Consider the following 25,946-nt stretch of genomic DNA (forward strand, 5'->3'; position numbering starts at 1 on the left):
GCCATTCTGACAGGTGTAAGATGGTATCTTAAAGTTGTCTTGATTTGCATTTCCCTGATCGCTAAGGAAGTTGAGCATGACCTTAGGTGTCTTTTGGCCATTTGAACTTCTTCTGTTGAGAGATCTCTGTTCAACTCAGTGCCCCATTTTATAATTGGGTTGATTAGCCTTTTACGGTCTAGTTTCTTGAGTTCTTTATATATTTTGGAGATCAGACCTTTGTCAGTTGAGGGGTTGGTGAAGATCTTCTCCCAGTCAGTGGGTTGCCTTTCTGTCTTAGCGACAGTGTCCTTTGCTTTACAGAAGCTTCTCAGTCTCAGGAGGTCCCATTTATTCGATGAGGCCCTTACTGTCTGTGCTGCTGGGGTTATACGTAGGAAGTGGTCTCCTGTGCCCACGTGTTCTAGAGTACTTCCCACTTTCTCTTCAATCAGGTTCAGTGTGTTTGGACTGATATTGAGGTCTTTCACCCACTTGGACTTGAGTTTTGTGCATGGTGATAGATATGGGTCTATTTTCATTCTTCTACAGATTGACATCCAGTTTTGCCAGCACAATTTGTTGAAGATGCTCTCTTTTTTCCATTGTATACTTTTAGCTCCTTTATCGAAAATCAGGTGTTCATATGTTTGTGGGTTAAAGTCAGGGTCTTCTATTCGATTCCATTGGTCGACTTCTCTGTTTTTATGCCAATACCAAGCTGTTTTCAATACTGTAGCTCTGTAATAGAGTTTGAAGTCAGGGATGGTAATGCCTCCAGACGTTCCTTTATTGTATAAGATTGTTTTGGCTATCCTGGGTTTTTTGTTTTTCCATATAAAGTTGATTATTGTCTTCTCCAGATCTGTGAAGAATTTTGATGGGATTTTGATGGGGATTGCATTGAATCTATAGATTGCTTTTGGTAGAATTGCCATTTTTACTATGTTGATCCTCCCAATCCAAGAGCAAGGGAGGTCCTTCCATTTTCTGGTGTCCTCCTCTATTTCTTTCTTCAAAGACTTGAAGTTCTTGTCAAATAGATCTTTCACTTCCTTGGTCAGGGTTACCCCAAGATATTTTATGCTCTTTGTGGCTATCGTGAAAGGTGATGCTTCTGTGATTTCCCTCTCTGTTTCCTTATCCTTAGTGTATAGGAAGGCAACTGATTTTTTGGAGTTGATCTTGTATCCAGCCACGCTACTAAAGGTGTTTATCAGCTGTAGGAGTTCTTTGGTAGAATTTTTGGGGTCGCTTATGTATACTATCATATCATCTGCAAATAACGAAAGCTTAACTTCTTCCTTTCCAATACGAATCCCCTTGATCCCCTTATGTTCACCCATTGTATATCTTCTTCTTGAGAATTCTGAATAACACAGAGGAGATTAATAGAACACAAGGGGTATGAAGAGGGAAAGGTGAATAATGGGGAAGAGGTCAGAGGGCAGGGCAGAGGAGGAGTGAGAGAAGGAATCACTAACTGAGCATGTCTGATAACACTGTACTGGATCCTACCTTTTATGTGTACTTAAGGAGTTTAACTGGAGTTATTGTTTGCCGCAATGAGGGGGTAATGCTCATCCAAGAAGATAGAGCTTATTGTGTTAGTTAGGGTTCTATAGAGTCACAGAACTTAGAATTAATCCCTCTTTATATATAAAAGGGGGTTTATTGGAATGACTTACAAGTTGCAGCCCAGATGATCCAGCAATTTCTAAATGTGAAAGGAAACCCAAGAATCTAGAAGTTCATCAGTCCCACAGGGCTGAGGTCTCAGCTTGTCTTCTGAATACTCTGGAATCCCCACGAAACAGACTCCAATGCCAGTGAGGGAATGGATGGGCTGGCAAGGTGAGGGCAAGCAGGGAAGCAGCAAAAGCTGCCTCCTTCTATGTCCTTATATATGCTGTCAGCAGGAAGCATGGACAGATTAAAATCTCTTGTCTTCCTCCCTCAAAGGTCCAGACTAGAAGGGAACTCACCCATCTTAACCCCAGCATAAAATCTCTCACAGACGTACCCTCAATTTCTGGATTGTAGTAGTTCATTCCCAATTTAGTCTGGAACTTGACTATTTCTGGAATGAAGTTGACAACCAACAAGAGCTATTGGAATTATCAAACAGAAACTCAGTGTTAGCTGTGTGATACCTGCCTCTGAGTTGTTGATCACGAAGGTCCTAGAGACCTCACACCAATACAGGTTACTGCTTTTTTTTTCCTTGATTCCCCACCATAATCTATGGAAAGAATCTATTGGTGAAGACACCATATACTTTGGTCACAGGACATAGAAATATGTTGGTACCAAAGCTTCCTGCTTTGTGGCTAGCATTTGCAGTACTGGTGAGTGCTTCTCAGGCTTCTAAGGAAGTCTTATGTGACTGAGGAATTGGTCAAAGACCAGTCTCCATGGGAAGAACACTTGCCCTACTCTTCTGCATAAATCTTGTTATCTAAACCTTGGTCAAGACCCAAGACCCAGCTATACCCTGCCATTTCCAGCTTATTTTCTTCTACTTTATTCACGGGCTTTAAAGAGATTAGTGACTGCTGAGTCCCTTTATCCGAGGGTCCAGAGTCACTACTGCATCTGGCCTCGTCACTGTGGGTCTGACATGCTATCTGGTGGACAACTGTGACACATGTTGGAATAGAGTCCTGTTTTACCAAGTGTGAGTCTCTGGAGCATCTGTTTCCTTCATAACATGGATTTATTCCTGGAATGTGCTGTCGTGCCCCTCTTGAGGTGGAATAAACAGGAGTGGGTTTTACTGTAGATTACCCGTCATCGTACCATTAGTATTCAGGATGATGTTTCCAAGCAGAAGTTGTCCTCCTGACTCTGTATGGTCTAAACCCAGGTGACCTTGCCTTTGTGATTGATCATAACTTGAACTCAAGTGAGCTTTGCTCACATGATCTTGTTTGATTCATAAAAATGCACTCAAAATATAAATTGTTCACTACCTGAATAAAGTTGATTATTGCATGAGACTTTAGACCACCTCGTTTTTAGGCCCCACTCTCCCAAGTTCCTTCCACCAAATACAAAGGATACACTGACTAGATCAACCTGAGGGAGGAAAGTATTTAATTGGCTGTGCAGATACATTCCATCATCAAAAGAAGCCAAGGAACTGAAGTAGAGACTGTGAGGGAACACTGCTTTCTCACTTGCTCTCCATGGCTTGTTCACCCTATTTTCTCACATATCAGAACCACATTTCTAAGGATGCCTCTCACCAGAGTGAACTGGGTTCTCCTACATCATTTATCAATCAACAAAATGCCCCAGAGATATTCCCACAAGCCAATGTGTTTAATCCCGTCAACAGAGATACAAACTAAGACAATGTACAGATTACTTATTTTTTTAACAAGCAAGCAAGAAAGTCTATACACATTTTAAAATAATTAATACATAAGCATTAATATTTACCTTTTAATTATACTAGACTCAAGATTATTTTGTTGTCATCAATTCTAATAGCCAGAGACTTGTGATTTATTTTCCCAATGTTAAAAGAAATTCCCTATAATGATAGGTCAAAGTTGTGCTAGAAACAGTGATAGGTCCCACAGTCATCATCTACTATGGTCACTGAAGGCATTTGGGGGATGACGTTAATTTGTGATCTTTAAGGAGAAACTCTCACTGACATCACAATTTGGTTTAAACCAATCAGGAGCCCCTTGATGCCTGAACTCTCAGAGCAGAGAGAGGAGAATCAAGCTGTGAAAATAGTAACATATTCTTCAGCCTTTTCTTCCATGGTGAAATAATCAGAAGACAAATGGTATACAGAATGTATTTGTGTGGTACTGGGAATGGAACCAAGGACTTAACTCCTCCTTGTCAACCACTGAGGTACAGACCAAGCACAGAATTTATTTAGAAGCTTTGGACAATGTATGGATTACTTCTTAACCTTGAGGAGCTTCATGAAACTTTTTACATTTAAGATGTGTCCCTGTGTGGGGTGTGCATGGTTACCTGTGTGGGGACATTTCAGGCTAACGTTGGGTCTTCTCCTCAGTTACTTTCTACTTTTGTCACCTAAGCAGGTTCTCTCAAATGAATCCCAAGCTTGTAGATCTACACAGTCCAGCAAGCCAACCTGCTCCATGATTGCACTGTTTCTGCCTTCTGAGTGTGGAAGTACAAGGCAACTGCCATACTCACTGAATGAACATTTATATGGGTTCTGGTCCTCATACATGCATGGCAAGTGCCTCCAAATTTCTGAGTTTCCATTAGAATACTTTGATTAGTTGATTAGGAGGAATTAGCTACACTGCACTTATTCATATCTTTTGTTTGTGCTTGTGTATTTTGGGTGTTGCATGTGTCCATTCATAAATGTGTGCATGTGTGTGCATGTGATTCAAATTTATAGGTGGATATACTAGGCTTTCTTTCTTTTGGGCTCTCAATTCATTACAGAGAGAGCTTTGAATGCTGGTCCTAACTTTGATTGTTTTTACTTGGCATAGGGCTTCATTATTTTTTACTTTTTTTTTCTCAGTTTTCTTAGGCCCTACATGAAAATACTGGTCCCACTTTGTACCAGCTTTTTTTTTTTACAAAGTTAAAGTAATAGTCTGCAGCATAAAGAAATGTAACACATCTTTTCCCAGTTAAAATAATATTCCACGACAGGTGGAGTTGAAAGACAGAGAAGAAGGTAGAGGCGAAGTGAAATTGAGGTTGTCAGATGGTGACATCTTAAGAGCATGGTTTGTGTCTTTAGATTTCTCCATGGTGATTGTGGATTTACCAGGGTAAAGAAAATATGTCAGAAGGAGGAATTCACTTAATGACTCCCGATAGTGACCATTTGCTTTTGTCATGGTGTGTAGCTGTGGTGAGGTGAGTTTAAACTACTTTCTTAAATTTATCTCTCTCAGGATAACTTTGGCATCTTCAGCCACTGTATGAAGGAACAGAAATTGCAAGTAATAGGTTTTCCTAAAGAAAAGACTGTACCAAGGAACCCACCAGTAGCTGAGGCAAATTTTTCCAAATTCTCCAAATATTTCAATAACATTTCTCTTAATGTCGTTTCTTTCTCAGTTTCCAACAAATATGGGGATTTAATAAGTTTTTTCAGTTGTTCAACAGGCACCTGAGAATCCTTAGCCATGGTTTCCATGGATGCATCATCCACTCCAAAGTTGACTTAGTAGCTGTTTAACTTCTCCTTCCACTTCCCCACATCATCCCTATGGATGCCTACTAGGGGAACAGTACTGAAGATTCCAGCCAGGCAGGCTTCCAACCAGATTTGTTGCTCCATAGAGTTGTGCTTTCTGTCAGTGACTGCCTCCATAATATTAGGCAAGGAAAGCATAAAATTGTGGTGCTTTTGATTAGGAAAATCCTCTATCAGGATGTCCACCAGGACTGGAAAATTATAATCAGATAAATCGTGGTTAGAAATCAAGAAAATCTGTGGAGCATCCATGTTTTTCTGACTGAAGGTGTTCACACAGTAACGTTTGATGTCCCGCAGGGTCTTTCCTTTGTCAAAGGGTTGTGGTTTGCATTTCTTCTCATTGTATAAATCAGTGTCCACCTTGATTCTCACAAAGTAATTATTCTTTTTCATAAATGTGATTGCTTTGGTAAGGTCTAGTTCAAGTTTTGTAAAACGTGTGGCAGAAATAATAATGAAGAAATCATACTCTTGGAATTTAACTTTCTCCAGATAATCTTTTGGTGGAAAGTTCACAGTTCCAATGCCAGGCAGGTCCCATAAAGTCAAAGTTTGAATTTTAGGGTGTTTGTATGGAGTTCTTATCCTGGTTGTATCTGTTACCCCCACTTCAGCTGCACCTTCGTCTTCAGGTCCAAGCCCCATCAGGGCATTGATCAAACTGCTCCAGACTCTCCAGTCACAGCAATATTTATGGGGACGTTGTTAATATTTTTTAATGCAGCACTGATTACAGAGTTTGCCTTCTGAATGTTTTCTTCTCTCAGATGTGACTCAGTTGAGGAATGATTTTGTTTTCTGTCTTAATCTTTTTAAAATATACAGTAAATCTGGACTCCAAATCTTCAGGGTCTTCATTCTTAGATGGCAAGTGCCTCCAGCTTCCTGAATTTTCATTAAAATTCTTTGATTAATTATTAGGAGGAATTAGCTACAAAGTACTTATTCATATCGTTTGTGTGTGCTTGTGCATTTTGTTGTTGTATGTGTTGTATGGGTGTTGTATGTGTTCCCTTGTGGATGTGTGCGTGTGAGTGTGTGTGTGCGCATGTGTGTGCGCGCGCGTGTGTATGTGTATTCAAGTTTGCAGGCAGATGTACGAGGCTTTCTTTCTTTTAGACTACCAATCAACTCTGAAATTATGACACAGAGTTATTTGCTTTGAATGCTGGGCTTAGTTTAGCTCGTTTTACTTAACATATGGCTTCTTTTGTTCTTTCTTTCTCAGTTTTCTTATGCCCTATATAAAAATACTGGCCCCATGTTGGAATGACAAAATGTACCATGAATTTTACACAATTAAAGTAATATTTTGCAGCATAAGCAAATGTAACACATCTTTGCCCACTTAAAAGACTTTTCCTCAATAGGTGTAGTTGATAGACAGAGAGAGGTATAGAGGCAAAGAGGGACTGGGGTTGTCAGACTGACATAGTAAGAAGCATGGTCTGTGTATTTAGGTTTCTCCATGGTGATAGTGGTTTGACTAGAGTAAAGAAAATATGTCAGAAGAAGAAATTCATCTAATGACTCCTGATAGTGATCATTTGATCTTGTCATGGTCAATAGCTGTGGTGAGTTGAGTTTAAACTACTTTCTTAAATTTGTCCTTCTAAGGATAACTTTGGCATCTTCAGTCACTGTATCAAGGAGAAGAAGTTGTAAGTAAAAGGTTTTCCTAAAGTAGAGACCTGTAGCCAGGAGCCCACCATTGGCTGAGGCAAATTTCTCCAAACATTGCAAAAACATTTCTCCTAGTGCTGTTTCTTTCTTAGTTTCCAACAGACAAGGAGATTGAATGTTTTTTTTCAGTTGTTCAACAGACACTTGGGAATCCTTAGCAATGTCTTCCAGGGATTTATCATCCACTCCAAAGAGGACTCGATAGTGGTTTAACTTCTCCTTCAGCTTCTCCACATCATCCCTGATCATGCCCACTACAGGAACAGTAGACAAAATTCCAGCCTTGCAGGCTTCCAACCAGATAGTCTGCTGCATAGAGTTGCGCTTTCTGTCAATGGCTGCCTCTGTAATATTAGGCAAGGAAAGCATAAAATTGTGGCGCTTTTGAGCAGGAAGATCCTTTAGCAGGGTGTCCATCAGGACTGGAAAATCATAGACAAATGTCTGTTTGAAATCAAGAAAATCTCTGGTGTATCCATTTCATTCTTACTGAAGGTATCCATACAGTAGCTTCTGATCTGCTTCAGGGTCTTTTCTCTTTCAAAGGTGCGTGGTTTGGTCCTCTTTTCATTTTCTAAATCACTGTCCACCTTGGTTCTCACAAAGTAGTAATTTTTTTTCATAAATCTGATTGCTTTGGCAAGTTCTAGTTCAATGATTGTAAAACGTGTGGCAGAAACAATAATGAAGAAATCATACACTTGGAAATTCACTTCCTCCAGATAACTTTTTGGTGGAAACTTTGTAGTTCCAATACCAGGCAGATCACATATAGTCAACGTTTTGATTTCAGGGTGCTTGTATTCAGTTACTTTCATAGTTGTTTCTACCACCCCAACTTCAGCTGCACCTTCATCTTCAGGTCCAATCCCCATCAGGGCATTGATCAAGCTGGACTTCCCTGCTCCAGACTCTCCGGTCACAGCAATGTTGATTGGGATGCTATCAATTTTATTTAATGCATCCGTAATTACAGAGTTTGCCCCCTGAATGTTTCCTTTTGTCAGGTGTAACTCAATTGATTGAATGGTTTCCTGAGATATGATTTTGTTTTCTGTCTTAATCTTTTTAAAATATTCAGTAAATCTGAACTCCAAATCTCCACGGTCTTCATTCTTAGATGTATCAGAGAATAACTGACCAATGAGTGTTGATAAAAAGGCCCTGAAAGAAAGAAGGGAGAATAAGTTGCAAGAGATTCAAGATGCCTTTATGCTTAGCATTGAGTTCTCTATGCTGCAGCCTCAGTTATGTTCTGATGCTGACCAGTTCCCATATATATTATGATGATTATTTTTGCCCAACAGGATATAAGCTGTAGTCCTTTTGGAGGAGAAAAGCCCATTTGAGGAATAACCTCCATCAGATTGGCCTGGGAGTACCCTTAAGTGGTATTTTCTTGATTGAGTATTGATGTGGGAGCTTCCAGCCTACTGTTAATTGTACCACCCCTGGGCTGGTGGTCCTGGGTAAATTAAGGAAGCATTATCAAACTATGGGGAGCAAGAGAGTAAACAATATTCTACTTGAAGCACAATTAATAAAAACTCAGATGGAGTAATTGGCTTTCAACATGAAGGTCAGAAAAGCAAATCAGCCAGACACTGGCTCTTACCTCTATCTCAGTTCAAATTGGTGATCCGGCCTTCAGCAATCTCAAAATGAGACTATGTCTGAGAGCTGTCTCTTCCCATTTTATAATCCTCTCTAGGGCTGGAATTAAAAGCATGCACCACTGGGATTAAAGGCATGCACCGCCTAATTTCTATGGCATCTAGTGTGGCTACTGGGATTAGAGCTGTCTTACCACTGCCTGGTCTGTAAGGCTGGCCAGTGGGGCTGTTTTACTCTCTGATCTCCAGGCAAATTTTATTTATTAAAATACAGAATATAAAAGTGAAATGCCACATCATCTCCTATTGATCCTGCCTCTGCTCCTGAAGAGTTACTGCCCACACTTACCCAAGTGACGGACTGTGAACAGCATGTGTAAGCCCCCCAAAATATTTTCTTTTAGAAACTCTTTTGGTCACAGTGTTTATAGCATAATTAGGATAGAAACTAGAACATATTTATACTATCAATTAGATGCTTCATTATAAAAAAATGATACTTAAGTAAATTAAAAAAATATATAAAATTTTCATGTGTACTTTCACCAGCATCATCAAGTAATCAAGTATAAAATATTGAGTAAATGTGTTGCATCTAGTTAGAACTGGAATATTTTGCATGAAATCCAAGATGTCTTCTCCATCTGCGCACACTTTCCTCAGTGTGTGCTTTCAAATGAATGGAAATTTTGCATACATTTAGTTTTGCACACTGAAACATAAAAAATGAATGATAATTGACAACAGTGTTTACTCATTGGCAAATCTCTAATGATCACACAAATCTGTTTTTGTCTATGCTACTTTGTTTTTAAAAAATTTCAGTATGTTCAGCTATTGTGTTTTACTGAAATAATTCTTACTTTGCCCAGATGTACTTTTCTTCTGTCTTTTTCATGACATGAAACTAATCTCCATGAAGAATAAAAACTTACAACAATGTAAAACTTCTTTTCCCTTAAACTCTGTGTTAATATTAATTTATCCAATACAATATTTCCATGTCCTCAAGCTATTATTTAGATTCACTATTTTCTTTTAAACCTTTTATTTTATGAAAGCAATCTACTGTGCACTGGAGATGTAGGTCTATTGGTAGAGAACTTTCCCAGCATGAATGAGGACTTGAGTTCAATCCCCAGCACCTTATCAAATGCAGGTGCTTTGGATTCCTGTAATTCTGGAACTCAGGGAATAAAGTAATAGGGTCATCTTTGGTAGTGAGTTATAGGCTAACCTGGGCTACTTGAGACCTTGTCTCAAAAAAAAATGAATCTCAAGTCCATGAAAAATATTCAACAGGTAAATACACTTGCTGCCAAGTCTAAGGACCTTAGTATAATTGTTGGGTATTTAACTAGTTCAGATCTCATATTTCTACCCTTTATTTTCCACAAACCTGCCTACAAGACCTCCCATAACATCACAATGGAGCCCAGAGTCAGTTAAGGAAACCGCAAATCCTCATTGTCACCCTGGAGCCTCCTCTTTCTGTCTTTCCCACATCAAATTAGTTGACAGACTCAGGCTCTATTTCCTAATCCACTTACAATTGATCATTCCTCCTCCTTTACCCTCTGCAAGACTTACTCAATTCCAGCTTTGGTTATGCCATCGATATTGCTATATTTCCTGTGATTGTTTTTGCTGTAACATGGATGATCAAACAGCCAGAGTTATCTTGGTGACACTGAAGTCATACCATGTCAAAAGCAATTCTGACAGGCACCACAAGGATTTCCATTTCTGTCAGGGAACATTCATTGGGTATACAGTGCACATGCGCGATACAATATACCTTGGAATACTTATTGCATTTCTGGAGCCTCTGGTGTCTGGATTCCAGCCCCCTGGTATCTTGCCCTGTCTTCTCATCTCATCACTTTGAACCTCGTGAGTGCTTTTGTTCTCTCCCAGTAACCTCATGGCTGTTAATCACCTTTCTCTAGGTTAGGCTTCAGTTAGGCAGGATGCATACTTTATATTCACATTGGGATGTACAAATATACCTGCCTCTATCATTTGCCATGCTTTTGTTTTGTTTCCGTTTCTCCACAGCCCTTGCTGTGTATTTGTTTTTCATTTGCTGTTACCCTCCCACAATATAATGAACCTCATGCATCAAAAAGTGCTTTTGTCTTGCACACTTCTTCACCATCAACACACAGGTATATCACCTGGCAATTAAAGGGGTCTGTGAGGACTTTACTGTGAACACTTGGACCTGTTCTATAGTTCTAAGTGCTCAGTGGGAAAGAGAAGTCTTTCTACATTCATAGACAGTGTATGACAACAGTCTGGGGAGAGCATTAAAGCAGTCTAACACAAATCAGAGACTTCCTTAGAATCATACTGTGTATGCACAAGCACATACAGACTCACTGCACAGGCAATCCCTGTCTAATCTACCAGACAAATGGCACAGCTGTTCAGGCAACCAGAGCTGCAGAACTTTGTTCAGTCTGAGTGCAGGCACAAGATGGGAGAAGGTGGTAAAGAGACTGTCCTGAAGAGGAAGCTAAACATGATTAAATAAACAATATAGCCTGATTTACTGTTGAAGGAGACAGTTACCCACAGGGCACAGACAGAATGTCCCTGAAGCACACAGCTGTTCTATCTTTTCAGTTTCCCCTCTCATTCTGTCAGCTCCTGGATCTGTGATGCAGACTCCAGTGTGACAGTTGTCTGTAAGGTCTTTCCACGGAATATGAACACAGGGAACGAAAAGGCCGTGACACAAAAGGTATTACAAAGGGAAGCCGGCCTAAATGACAGCGGTCACCACACCCTGACACAGTTCAAGTTCTCACAGATGGAGAGAAGATCTTAGCACTCCTGCTTGACAATAAGGAAAAGAACAGTGAAGAAGTTTCTTCAGGCACAGATTTCTACAGCTGCCTACAGCAGAAGCAGTGCACAGACCTCTTCTCCACAGGTTGGAGGTGCCAGAATGGAAGGAATTAAGCAGTTGACCATGAACTAGGAAGCAATTTGAGATGAGATACAACAAACCTCAAACACATGACAGAGATATTCCATTACCTATTAACAACCATTTTAGGGAGAGAAATAAGAGACAAGCCAAAACAACTGGATGTATTTTGCCAAAACCAATATTCAGGTCATTTCTTTCTGTCTGCCTGCACTTGAATGATTAGCTAAGGCTATTCATAAACCTGTCTTGCCTTCCTCCCACCAAAGATCCTTAGCTTCCAAATTGAGGCTCCTCACTTTCAGAGCATGTTTCTAAATGTCTTGCTACCTGTCATCTCTAGAGATGGTGAGGGTTCAAAGGTAGATCTGAATACTGCTGTCCACTTACCAGATTATCTGTGACCAGTGGATTTCTTCACTGTGTTCAGCTCAGGAACCGTGCTCCACTGTGCTACAGTCTTTTCACTTGTATCCACTCTCTACTTCCTTTGTGGAAAGCAGCAAGTTCAAGGCAGCAGGGCTGGACTTATACACTCTTCTGATTTCTGTCCCTTCCCTCTCAGTGTGTCTTGACCAATCATCAAAGAGTGTGGATCTTGCTGTTTTTCTGAATTGCATACATTTCCAAGAAGAAGAAAGAGAAAATAAAACTATTTGTGGTTTTTGATTATTTTATTATCTCTTTCTTCATTTCTTGGCAAATGATGGACTGTAGTAAAATAATAACTGAGTGGAATGTGTCCTTTGGAAATGGGCAACTTGGACAAGCATATTACTAAATAGGGAAGAACACAACCCTTGAAAGATAATTTTTCTGATCTCTGACTTCACAAATGCAACCTGAACTGGTCACACAAAACATTGTCTAGAATCCTGTGCAGATGCCATTTTTGTCTCATTTAAGAAAATACTCATTTTACCCTCTCTGACAACAATGCTAATTTCTCATGGTTGTGAATTCACATTCCTTAATTCTTGTCATTCTCAATTCCCCTGTCTATGCTGCTATTCAGTCCAGCACAGCTTGGCAGGTCTTACACCTGCTGTCACAAGCATATGTGGAGCTGCCGTGCTGTGTGCAGAAGACACAGTTTCCCTGTCACCAACCACCAACTCTGGCTCTTTCAGTTTTGTCATCATCTCTTCTACAACCATTCCTGTGCCTTTAGAAGAAGCATTAATATATTCCATTTAGGGCCAGATAGTTTTTCGTGTCCTAGTCCCTATGTCTTCCCTAGTTGTGCATTTCTGAATTGATGATTATCTGTGGCAAACACAAACTTCCATACTAAAAGCTTATACATCATTATACTCATGCCCATCCCATGGATATAACGATAACTCATTAGGGGGTGGCTTGATATTATGTCCATTTAGCAGAATAGTAACAGTTATTATCACCAAGGGTCTATCATGCTCTGATACAGGTTTCTTGTAGAGAAGCTATTAAATCCAACCAGAAAGCAGTTGGTTACTTCCAAGAAATTTTGGCCACAATTACAGTGAAATGAATATGTCTTGTCTAATCAGTTATTATTGCAGCTCACAGAGAATCACAGTTTGTTTTTGATTAATGATTCCTTTTTCCTCTGCTGTTGTGGCTAGTACCTTCCAGCACCATGAAAACTAACCAGTAGGGATGAAGCTTCTGGTCAATATCAGTTTGACCTATCCATGTTCTTTTATTCAAGTGTATGGTGTCTTCACTTATATTATGCTACCATCAAGTTCTGGGAGGTAGACAAGAGCACTGACAATGACCTGCAATGCTGAGGGAACTCATTGGAAAATACCTTAAAAAATAAACCACATCCCGGGACAGAGCTTTTTCTTTGTTATCCTGTGGTGTCTAGCAGGGACATTGTTGTCCTAGTGGAGGGCGGCTCCATCTCAACTCTTTTATACATGTGCATAGATTATTTTAGGAAATATCTGCAGTGGCAGATTTCCATATGAGTTGTTGAAAATCCTTCAGTGTTCTTTATCCCTCCCATTTTCCTTCCATTACCGTATCCTCTATCCCCCTCTCTCCCAAATTTAATCTTTCCTGAGCCATAATTTTCTTTTAAATCTTTCTACCAGTGTGTATTATCTTTCCTCTCTAAGTCAGGAAGCCTCTCTTAGATGAGAGCACTTGCTCGCCTCTAGCAAGCGGAGCAGACCCAAGAAATTGCTGCTATCAAGAAAACATGCTTCACTCCATTCTTTCCCAAGCTTTCTCAGGCTTTTTGTGGATTCAGTTGTCCACACGTCTGGGCGCCATCTTGCAATATTGAGCGGCGAGGCTGCGTCCCCAACACCCCGGCAGCTTGGCTAGCTCATGCCCGAAATAACAACACACAAACTGTATTCATTTAAGAACTGCTTGGCCCATGAACTCTAGCCCTTACAGGCTAATTCTCGCACCTGGACTAGCCCATTTCTAATGATGTGTGTAAGCACCCCAAGGTGCGCTTACCGGGAAGATTCTAGCCTAAGTCCATCATGGGTTGCAGCTGCCTGGGAGAGCAGAGCATGGTGGCTGTCCGGTCCCTCTGGAAGCAGCGCAGAGTCTGACCTCACTTCCTCTTCCGCCCAGAATTCTATTCTGTTTCCTCCTCCCATCTATCTTTTAACCTATCAGGGCCAAGGAATTCCTTTATTGCTTAACCAATGAAATCAACAGATTGATATATGACACTCCCACATCACTGATCATTTGATTTTCTAAGCAAGCACCCAGATAAATGTTTTCTATTATAAGTTGGCTTGGTCAAGGTGGCTCTTTTCAGTCAAAGACAAAAGTCTAAGACACTGACTTCAAGTTTTAGTCATAAAAATAGCATTGTCCTGCACAAAAAGACATATTAGTCAAGGGAATAGGACCAGGGAACTAGGTATAAATAAATGTGCATTTTCTACAACCACATGATTTTTGACATATATGTCAAAGATAAATAGTGAAGAATCTATAGCATCTCTAAGAAAAGTTGATATTTAACATGTAGAAGATGAAACTTGATTGTTACACTCATCTTGTCCAAAAATCAGTTTCAAATTAATCAAAGACTTCAAGATTATACTTAAATTCTGAGCCTTCTATGCGTACGAAGTACATTTCACAATATTGGTTCCACTATGATCTTTCTGATTACAATCTCTTCACACAGGAAATGCAGCCATCAATCAAAAAGTGCAACTTCATGAAGTTCAATGGTTACACACTGTGCAAGAAACTATTATTCTACTGTGGCAGTCCTCAGAATGGGAGAAATCTTTATCAGCATCCAATCAGTTAGAGAATTACTGTAAAGAATATGCAAAGACATCAATAAACATGAAGAAAGTAGCCAATCCTATTAAAATTGATTATGGGATTGACTAGAGCATTCCCAAAAGGAGAAACAGAAATGAGTAGGAAATATTGAAAAGAGTACTCATTATCCTAGTCATCAGCAAACTTCAAATTAAAACTACTTTGAGATTTCATCTGACCACAGTCAGAATGGTTAATATTAAGAAAACAAATGTGGCTTTGTGAAGCAGGGAAGCAGGTTAGGTTAACTGTCGATTTTCAGCGCTCCTTCTCTCCTTCTCCAAATGCAATCCTGTAGTCTTCTTTCTCTTAGAAAAAAATCAGGCCTCTCAGGGATGTTAAACCAAACATGAATAACAAATTGCAATAAGACTAGGTACAACCACTCATAACAGTGCTAGATGAGACAACCCAGTAGGAGTAAAAGGGTCTCAAGTGCAAGCAAAATAGTCAGTATTAAATGGACAAAACAAGAGACTCCATGACAGAACTAGTTTTTATTTATCTATTTATTTATTTATTTTAATTTATTTATTTATTAAAGATTTCTGTCTCTTCCCCACCACCACCTCCCCTTTCTCTCCCCCTCCCCCAGTCAAGTCCCCCTCCCTCGTCAGCCTAAAGAGCAATCAGGGTTCCCTGCCCTGTGGGAAGTCCAAGGACCACCCACCTCCATCCAGGTCTAGTAAGGTGAGCATCCACGAAACTGCCTAGGCTCCCACGAAACCAATAGGTGCAGTAAGATCAAAAACCCATTGCCATTGTTCTTGCTGTCTCATTGTCCACTATGTTCAGCGAGACCGGTTTTAACCCAGGCTTTTTCAGACCCAGGCCAGCTGGCCTTGGTGAGTTCCCGATAGAACATCCCCTCTTGGGAATATACCCAAGAGAGGCCTTATCACACAACAAAAGTATATGCTCTACTATGTTTATAGCAGCATTGTTTGTAATAGCCAGAACCTGGAAACAACCTAGATGCCCCCCAATTGAAGAACGGATGAAGAAAGTATGGAATATATACATATTAGAGTACTACTCAGCAGTAAAAAACAAGGACTTCTTGAAGTTTGCAGGCAAATGGATGGAAATAGAAAACACTATCCTGAGTGAGGTAAGCCAGACCCAAAAAGAGGAACATGGGATGTACTCACTCATATTTGGTTTCTAGCCATAAATAAAGGACATTGAGCCTATAATTCGAGTTCTTAGAGAAGCTAAATAAGAAGGAGAACCCAAAGAAAATCATATAGGCATCCTCCTGATGAAAGGAGACAGAGACAGAGACCCACATTCGAGCACCGGACTGAAATCTCAAGGTCCAAATCAGGAGCAGAAGGACAGAGAGCACAAGCAAGGAACTCAGGACCTCGAGGGGTGCACCCTTAGACAGAACTAGTTTTAACCAATACCTAGCCACAAACCCATCCCTACACAAAGTACTAGAAGAAAAACTCCAACCCAAGGAAGTTAACTACATCCACTAAAACACAGACAATAGATGATCTCACAACAGCAAATTCCAAAGAAGGGAAACACACACACAATAACATCACCAACAATGAAAACTAAAATAACAGGAACTAGCCATCACTGGTCATTAATATACCTTAATATAAATCAACTCAACTCACCTATAAAAAGACACGGGCTAACAATTGGATATGAAAACAGAATCCATCCTTCTGCTTCATAGAAGAAATATACCTCAACCTCAAAGACAGAGTAAAGGGTTGGGAAAATTTTTTCCAATCAAATGGACTTCAGAAACAAGCTAGTGTAGCTATTCTAATATCTAACAAAATAGGCTTCAAGCTAAAATCAATCAAAAGAGACCAACAAGGACATTTCATATTAGTCACAGAAAAAATCGATCAAAAGGGAATCTCAAAACTGAATTCTATGCCCCTAATACAAGGGCACCTCATATGTAAAAGAAATACTACTAAAGTTTAAATCACACATTAAACCCCACACGCTAATAGTGGGAGACTTTACCACCCCACTCTCACCAATGAACAGGTCAGTCAGACAGATAATTAACAGATAAATAACGGAACTAACAGATGTTATGACTCAAATGGACTTAATAGCTATTCATTATTAGTCTGTTAAGACGGTGTCATTTCTAAAAGTGTCTCATTCTTGGCTCTGTTTTCAAAGCATTTTCTTAATAATATAATATGAATAAAAAAACCAAGTCCCAATATCCAATAAATGGATCTATCACAATACACATATAAGCTTTGCAGAATACAATCCATAGTATCAGCAAAAAAGTTATTAATATTTTGCATGGTACTATTATCTGCTATTATATAACTTTCATGTTTATTGATTTATTTATTAGTCAAATAGTTATCTTTGTTGTGAGATTTGGTAAATTGTTTTAGGTGTAATATCTTTAATGTCCAGCAGGTGTTGTGGTTGCAGCTTCATGGCAAAGAGTCGTAACTGGTGGCAGCACAACCGGTGGCAGCAGGAACAGTCATGTGCTGCTTTGGTTTTCAGCTTTGGAGCCTGGTTAAATACTGAAAAACGTGCTTTGGTTGACAAATTAAAAGCAATTTAATCAATTTTGTACATGGAAGAACGAGCCTAGAACTCACGAGCAGGGAACACAAACCAGAAGCTGTGCAAGTTGCCATGCAGCAGTGGTGGTGGTGGGAAAAATTCGCATGATCTTGGGAAATTTCTAAGTCACGGCGGGTAGACTCAGCTAATGGTGGGCTCCTTGCTACAGGTCTTTACTTTGGGAAAACCTTTTGTTTTCAGCTTCTTTTCTTTGACACGGTGACTGAAGATGCCAAAGTTCTCCTTAAAGAGACATATTCAAAAGACTAGCTCAAATTCAACTCACCTGCAGCCACGGACCATTACGTGATTAAGAGTTTGATATCAGGGAGTTGTAGATAAATTCCCCTTCTGGTATTTTTTATTTACACTAGCCAATGCACTACCACCATGGAAAAACCTAGGGATAAGGGTCATGTGTGTTAATATGTCAGAATCCAACAATCCCCAGTCCTTCTTCAACTCTCTACATTCCTCAATACTTTATTTTCAGCCTTTCAACTACACACATAAACTTGAATTCACACACACACACACACACACACACACACACACACACACACTCATGTACATTAACCTGAATGTTACTTTTCACCCTCATTGAGTTGAGTTAGAAGAGTGACTAGCATGGCTTACAGAGTCTATCAACAGGAAGACTTTAAGAACAAAGTCAAAAGAAACCATAACTACTGAACACAAGTTTGTTAATAACCAACAAACTCCTAAAAATCCTCACTAGAATCTGTTGTTGGTTGTTTTTACTCTTTACTCTTTTTGGCTCTTTTAGGGTCCTGCCACCCAGTTCCCAAATAAATCACACATGGAGTCTTATTCTTACTTATGAATGTTTGTCCTTAGCTTGACTTATTTTTAGACAGTTTTTCTTAACCTAAATTATCCCATCTATCTTTTGCCTCTGGACTTTTATCTTTCTCTATTTCTATATATCTTTTCTGCACTTCTTTCTCAGTGGCTGGCTGTGTGGCTGGGTGACTAACCCCTTCTTTTCTCACTCCACGTTCCCTCCTTCTAGTAAACTCTTCCAACTTATTCTCTCTGTCAGCCAGCCCTACCTATTTTTTCTCTTGCCTTGCTATTGGCCATTCAGCTCTTTATTAGACCAAACAGGTGTTTTAGACAGAAAAAGTAATACGCTTCACAGAGTTAAGTGAATGCAACACAAAAGAATGCAACACATCTTTGCATCATTACACAAATGTTCCACAGCATAAACAAATGTAACACATCTTAAAACAAATTTTTCTACAGCAAAAATCCTTCTAGAGACAATAAAGAACATCTGTAATTCTGTATCAGAACCTGTGAACACCTAGATCGCTTTGTCTGTTATTTCCTATCTTGATTACAATGGTAAAGAACTACTTTGATCCATATATAAATATTAAAAATAATATTTAATAAATTTGCTGATTATAAAGAGTGTACACTGTTGGTATTTGACATTCCAGGTATACCCATGATGTATTCATGTTGCGTGTTGGCAGTGTTACTTTTGTTTGCTGATAATCTCAGTTCCTGTTCCATGGCCTAACAATTTGTTTTCCTCAAAACAAAATATGATAGTAACTGAGCTAAATGGCTGGACAACACAGAAGAAAGCACTGATTTGACAGTTCAGGCTGCAATAAGATCCTGTAGACTTATTTCTCATACTGCTGTGCACTGGGTATCTAAAGATCCAGGTGCCACCAGTCAGGTCCTTGAGTCAACCACCCTCGTGTCCACACAGGACTTTCCTTACTGTATGTTTCATTCTTGCTTTTTTGGTGAAAGCTTTTCTCCTGTCTTTGTGTTGTCCTCATGACCTCTGGTATCCATCAGAACCTTCCCAAATCTCTTCCCCAGTATCATCTTATGTACATTGTTATTAATAAATTCATTTCACATAATAGGAATTGTAGTGCAAGTATTAAACCTAAGACACTCAAAGGGGAAAAGGGAAAAACATCTTAAAGTATTTTTAAGTTAAATAGAGATAAAGATTGAGTATCTCTTCTGAACGTTTTCCTCATAACAAATGCTGGCATAATCAACCTCTCAAGGAACAAGTTTTATGTTGGCTTATGGTTTCAGAGTTTCCATGACACAATTGGTCAAATCTGAGTTAGGTCTCTCATGATGGTGCTGGATTACAGTGGTGGGCAACTCATCCCACAGCCAAGAACCAAAAGCAATAGAAGGGATAGTGTCATACACACAAATATATCACCACCTTCACTAGACCCCTATATACTCAAGATTCTACTACTTAGCAGCCCTGGAGATATGGATTAGTAGTTAAAAGCACTGGCTATTCTTCCAGAGAAACCAGATTCAAGTCTCAGAAGCCACCTAGTACCTCAAAACTATTTGTAACTCCAGTGCCAGTTTACTGGTCTCTGTAAGCACTTTATGTAAGAGGTGTACTTACACACATGCAGACAATACATCCAAGCACTTTTTTTTTTACTTTTTAATACAATAAAATAAATCTTTAAAAAAGAAATAGAAAAGTGTATCTAAGAAGAGAACAACATAGAAGAAAGCAAGCAAATTAATGGATAATAGGATAGAAAAACAAGCATTGACTTGGCATTAGGTAAGGCTTTGCTTCTGCAATCACAATGACAGAATCAAATCGGAGTGTGCAGCTGAAAATCACTTCTGTAATCCTGCTAGCTGTCTGTCTTGGCAATAGCTTCATTCCCTAAGTTAGATTTACATGTAATGCTGTCATATTGATGACCATATAAAGGACTTAACATACACTGAAAGTTTGATAAGAAAAGCATGTTGGGGCCAGTGAGATGGCTCAGTGCATTAGGGGGATTTCTGCTAAGCCTGGAGACATGAATTCAATCCCCAGAATTCATATGGTAGGAGGTGAGACTAAACTCCCACAAGTGGTCCTCTGTCCTCTACACATAAATTATGGAAAGTGTGAAATCTTCTATATGCAAGAGACAGACATAAACAAGTGTAAAAACCTAAGTAAATAAAGTTTTTAAAATGGGAAAGTATCATGATTTCTTTCAGGAAAGAATGTAATTCAGGTGGACCAAGAAAGGATAAAGATGAACTACATCAAACTGTGTCGTGTCTGAATAATCTATAGGTTCTCTGAAAATGCTAGGGATTAATAGCAGTGATTAAGATTAACCTGTGGTGCCTAACTTCCTGCCTTTTTATTATAAAAAAGAGATGGGAATGTAATGTTCTGTCCTGCTTGCAGCCTCAGCCTCACATTCTCTTCCTCTGTCCCCCCCCTTTTTCTTTTTCTCTCCCTTTCTGCCCTTCTCCCTTCCCTTCCATAACCATTAGATAAATATCCAACTCTACTCTGTATGATATGTCTATCTGTCTGCATCCCACCTGCTGCCTGCCCACACCGCTCACCAAGGACCATCCAGCCACCCACATGGATTGCTGGGGACCAGCCACCTTCCTGCTGAGTGGTCTCGTGTGTTGACCCTGCTCGGGACTTTCTGCTTTCAGGACCTCAGCAGCTTTCAGCAATTCTGTTACACTCCCTAGTTACCCATTCACATTAGAACTCACTCCCCTTCGAGGGTCTCTGTTGACTGACCCAAAGGTCAGAGCAAGATCATAAAAATTCCTTTGTTCAGAGCTAATGCTTGGCGCTCCTACTATAAAAAGTGGGTTCAGAAACCAGCCTTAGGCCATAGCCTAACAAACACCATCTCTGGCTGTGGTCTCAGTTAGCTGATAAGCTTCTGTGCCCCCCTGGTGTTTTTTTATTTTTATTTTTTTATTTTTAATTTTGCTTCTGGTTTTCCTAGGATCTGGTTTCTGGAATAAAGCCTGCTTCTGGTTTATTAGACTTGGTGGTGTTCTCATCTTTGCACAACCTCCCTGGACCCAACACTGAATATTCTGAAATTCTGAACTTATATTATTCAATTGCCATATCTGCCCATCTAACAAAAAATTATAGGATGTAGATTACATATTGTCATAATTCTGACAGATAATGTAAATGAATGTTCAACGTAATTGTATGTAGCAAACTAGTAGTCACATATTTTTTAAGTCATTAATAGTAAGTCAGAATTAATTTGAATTCCTTAAGGACATTTGAAATTCTTTATTTAAAGCATTTATTTTATTTAACTTACAGGTGCATGTGGAGGCCAGAGGAGAACTTGCTTAGTCAGTTTTTTCCTTCCACCATGAGGGTTCAGAGCATCTAACTCAGTAATGCAGGCTTGTTGGTCAGGACATTTACTTACTGAGACATCTCACAGCACTAGCCTGAGTGAGCCTGGACAGGGCAGTTAGCACAGCAGAGAGGCTCTGGCTCCTCAGAGGATGCTGAGCTGACTGTGGACTGCACAGGACAAGCAGGACTGGGGATACTTTTCTCTCAAGTGCATAAAAGGTAGAAGGGATAGAAAGCAGCCCCACAAAGGGAGACAGACATTAGGTCTGCAGCCCCTTAGTAGTTCTAATTTGCATATCTCTGAGGCCAGCAGTGTTGCACACGTTTTCAAATGCTAATTAGCCATTTTATTTCTTTTCTGAGAAATCTCTGTTCAGTTCCATGGCCCATTTTTATTGGGTTGTTTGTTTTCCTAGTGTATACTTTTTACATTATTTATACATTCTAGCTAATTATCAGATTTATAATTGGTAAAGATTTTTCTCCCATTCTATGGGGTTTTTCTTCTTTGTCTGACAATTTTTTATACAAAATGTTTTTGTTTTAAAAGTTCCCAAATTAATGCCCTTATTTGCTGAGCAATATGAGGTCTTTAGTATATTTGGGGTAGATTTTTATACAGTGAGAGAGACAAGAATCTAATTTTGTTGTCCTACATGAAGCTTCCCAGCACTGTTTGTTGAAGATACTCTTTTCTCCAATTGATCTTTTTTGGTGATTTTGTTGAAAATCAGATGGTTGTAGTTTATGGCCTTGAAGCTCTGTCTTCTGCTCTATAGCATAGATCTATGTGTCTGGTTCTGTGAAATTACCATGTTGTCTTTATTACTATGGCTTTGTAGGGTAACTTGGTTCGTGGGAGCCTAGGCAGTGGATGCTCACCTTACTAGACCTGGATGGAGGTGGGTGGTCCTTGGACTTCCCACAGGGCAGGGAACCCCGATTGCTCTTTGGGCTGACAAGGGAGGGGGACTTGACTGGGGGAGGGGGAGGGAAAGGGGAGGCGGTGGTGGGGAAGAGACAGAAATCTTTAATAAAAAAAAAAAAGAACCACAACTAAGTTATAAAAGAAGAAATCACACACACACACACAAAAAAAAAAACAGGCATGGCATAACCTCCAACAATGCACTTTTTACTCGGGATTTCTTTGACTTTCAAGAGTCTCTTGTCTTCTTTTACAATCTTTTTCTTTTTCTGTGAAGAAAGGCATTAGAGTTTTCATTGGTATTTCATTGACTGTAGATTTCTTACAATAAAACAGCCATTTTCACAATATTGCTTCTTCTAATCTACAAGCATGTGTCTCTTTCCATCTCTCAGCATCTCTTAAATGACTTTCTGAGATGTTGTAGTTCAATTGTAAGGTCTTTCAAAGACTTTGTTAGTTATATATGAAGGCATTTCTTTCTTTCTTTCTTTCTTTCTTTCTTTCTTTCTTTCTTTCTTTCTTTCTGAAGTTATTATGAATGGGATTGCTTCACCAAATTCTATTTTAGATTGTTTTTCATGGGTATAATAAGACTACTCATTTTTGTGTATTAACCTTGCATCCTGTCACTTTGCAAAATGTGTTGATCAGTTTCCTGAAAAATAAAGAATAAACATGCTATAATCCACAGACTAAGAGAAACTAAGTAATAAGAAGGGCTCAAGTGGCAATCCATGAATCTCCATGGGTAGCTAAAATAAATACACATCTCAGGTGAATAGGGGGACAGGAAGGATCAGATGGGTGTATAATAGAGGGAAAGAGTACCAGGAGAGACAACTGCAATTGGGGGGCTTTGATTAGATTTCTGTCCTGCCTGGTCCTGCTGTCATTCACTACCAAAGAAACATACAGAGTTCTACATTAATCATAAACTGGTTGACCTTTTAGCTCAGGCTTCTTATTAACTCTCTCTTACATATTAAATTGGCCCATTATTATTGTCTGTGTTAGCCACGTGGTTTGGTACCTTTATCAGTGAGGCATTCCCATCTTGGTTCCTCTGCATCTGGATAACAACTTTAGACTGACTCTTCCCAGAATTCTCCTGTTCTTATGACCTTACCTCTACTTCCTGCCTGGTTGCCATGCCAGTACTTCCTGCCTGGCTACTGGCCAATCAGTGTTTTATTAAAATAATAAAAGTGACAGGATAAAGACCATTGTCCCAAAGCAAGGGGCACCTTAGGAAAAAGCTAGACCCTAGTACAATGGAAACTCTCAGGAATAGATGGGGATGACCCTAGCTAAGACTCCTAGCAATGGATACAGAGCCTGAACTGGCCATCTTTTTAACCAGGCAAGACTTTCAGTGGAAAGACTGGGACACAAACCCTGTCACAAAACTATCAACCTACAATTTGTCCTTCCTACAAGATGTGCTGGGGTTAAAGTGGAACAGAAATTATAGGAGTGGCCAAAGAATGAATGTTCCAATTTAAGACCCATGCCATGAAAGATAGCCCACTTTGACACAGCCTATTGTGCCAGGACCCAGAGGCTAGATAACAATGAGTACTAGGATAGAAGCAAATATGACTGGAAAAGAAAAAAATAATCAATGAAATGATATGAATAATGAATAATTTGACGTGTTACCCCTATTTTATTAAAGAAATCTTTATAATTAGTTAATAGAATTACAAGAGCTCTTCCTGAAAATTGCAATGATTCCTTACATTTATTAGATCCCACTATAGTTTTGCTACTATTGCCTTTTTGTCACCTGTCCCAGGACTTATTGTTGGATTGCAAAAAGAGATTTCTAAAATAACCTGTCTAATTTCAAAAGCTGCTAATATTACAGCAGAAATACTCACTAACATTGATCAAGAAATGAGAGGCTTGAGAACTGTTCTACAAAATAAAGTTACTATAGACTATCGGTTACTTAAACATAATCTCGGTTGTCAGCCATTTACTAGAGTGTGCTATTTAATATCTCTGATTTTTCTCATCCCATTGACAACCAAATGGATGATCACATAAGGAAATAGACAAAATCTCCCAAACAAATTTTCACTGGCCAATATGGCTAAGATGCCCCCCCCCGCCTGCTTCATCAGCCCTCTAATGTTACTTCTACTGGTCATCGTAATCAGGACTTGTGCTCTGCAATGTGTGACTCGCTCAGTCACCTGTCAGACAAACAACTCAAGCGTTATTGCTACTTAACGACATAATTTAAGAAGTCCCCTCTCAAGCCATTGACAGAGACACATAAGTCAAGGGCCGAATCAGGAACCTGCCTGACTCCATTTGGCAGGCAGGAGCCATTATGCTGTATTGTTAACATGAGTTTCTGTTTCCTGGAACCTACCCTGCCCCAACCTAAGACTTTGACACACCCTTTCCTCCCTGATTAAGCTATCCCTCCCGAATCATGTGGCAAAAACAATGGGAAGGCTGGGTTTTATTGTTGTTTTTATTTTTATAGGATTTTTATGTAGTTTTACTGATCCACTGATTTCTATAAACCTGCTTTTCAAGTACTCCTTTGATTTCCCCCCTTAAGAGGTTCCTAAGAAATGGACTCAGAGTAGCTCTCTTTAACTGGACCAGGAAGGCAGTCTCTGGCCAGCTCTCAGGTACATCACAATAAAAACCGAGTTTGTTTCAAATTTGGCTCAGAATGGTGATAGTGGTCTTATTCTCTCACCCAGTGTGGTTCACAGAAGGAGGCATTGCTTGGTCTGCCCCAAAAGGGGGAAATATTTGTAATGAAGCCATAGAACTAGGAAAAAGTAAAAGTAAAAGCAAATCAACAATGTTAAAAGCTGTAAAGAAAAGCATCAGCTCACAAAATAAAACACATCAAAATAACACCCATCTCTAACCAGCAACCCTAAGTGACAGGGAAATGTGGGGTGGTGAATCTCAAGCCCTAAATGTGAATCATTGCAGTTAATATCACTAAATATACAAAGCTATCTTTTAAAATTGACAGAAAAATAAGAGTGTTTTAAGATAAACACAAATTCCCACAATTAGGACTAGTAATCTAGTACTCCAGAACATACCTAAATGAATACTATATGCAGAGAAAGAAAAGAACAGTCTTAGTCATGACATCATAGGAAAGAAAAAAACCCATGAGAGAATAATGAACAGGGGAGGAATCAGAAAGACTGCATCTTGTCCAGCACAGTGAACCTGCAAACAATGGGATATGGGGGAGGACATCTAATCAACCCGAAGAATAACCAAGATTACAAAATTTAGCAAACCTCTCTCAATGGTTATCTTCTATGTAAATGACATCAAAGATAATAGAATGAAGAATAGCTGACTGGATTAGAAACAAACATAAAACTTTAAACATTTCTTGCCAACCCTAAGATGGCTCCCTTAATTAAGATGTGTGCTTCCCTGCTCCCCTATCCGACCTTCCTTTATCCCAAACATCCCGTTTCCCAAGTTCCCCCCAACCTCCACTTCTCACTTTTCTCTCCCCATCTCCCCTTACCTCCCTCCCC

The 25,946-nt window shown here is 39.4% G+C and overlaps 1 protein-coding gene and 2 pseudogenes across 2 annotated transcripts in view; 1 reads left to right on the top strand and 2 right to left on the bottom strand.

Moving 5' to 3' along the window:
- Nucleotides 1–25,946, top strand: part of LOC126511011 (interferon-inducible GTPase 1-like) — a 100,290-nt gene that overhangs the window by 17,766 nt on the left and 56,578 nt on the right. Inside the window, exon 2 of one of the 2 annotated variants that reach the window (XM_050157827.1) lies at nucleotides 22,725–22,775. The exons of the other annotated variant lie outside the window; for it this stretch is intronic. The gene's annotated coding sequence lies outside the window, so the exon portion shown is untranslated. Of the gene's footprint in view, nucleotides 1–22,724; nucleotides 22,776–25,946 lie in introns of those variants that run through there. 2 annotated transcript variants of the gene reach the window in all.
- LOC126511037 (interferon-inducible GTPase 1-like) lies at nucleotides 3,942–6,670 on the bottom strand (annotated as a pseudogene).
- LOC126511038 (interferon-inducible GTPase 1-like) lies at nucleotides 5,984–17,602 on the bottom strand (annotated as a pseudogene).

This window comes from Alexandromys fortis, unplaced genomic scaffold, assembly GCF_014885135.2.
Source record: "Alexandromys fortis isolate MF-2015 unplaced genomic scaffold, M_Fortis_MF-2015_v1.1 scaffold_94, whole genome shotgun sequence".
Lineage (NCBI taxonomy): Eukaryota > Metazoa > Chordata > Mammalia > Rodentia > Cricetidae > Alexandromys > Alexandromys fortis.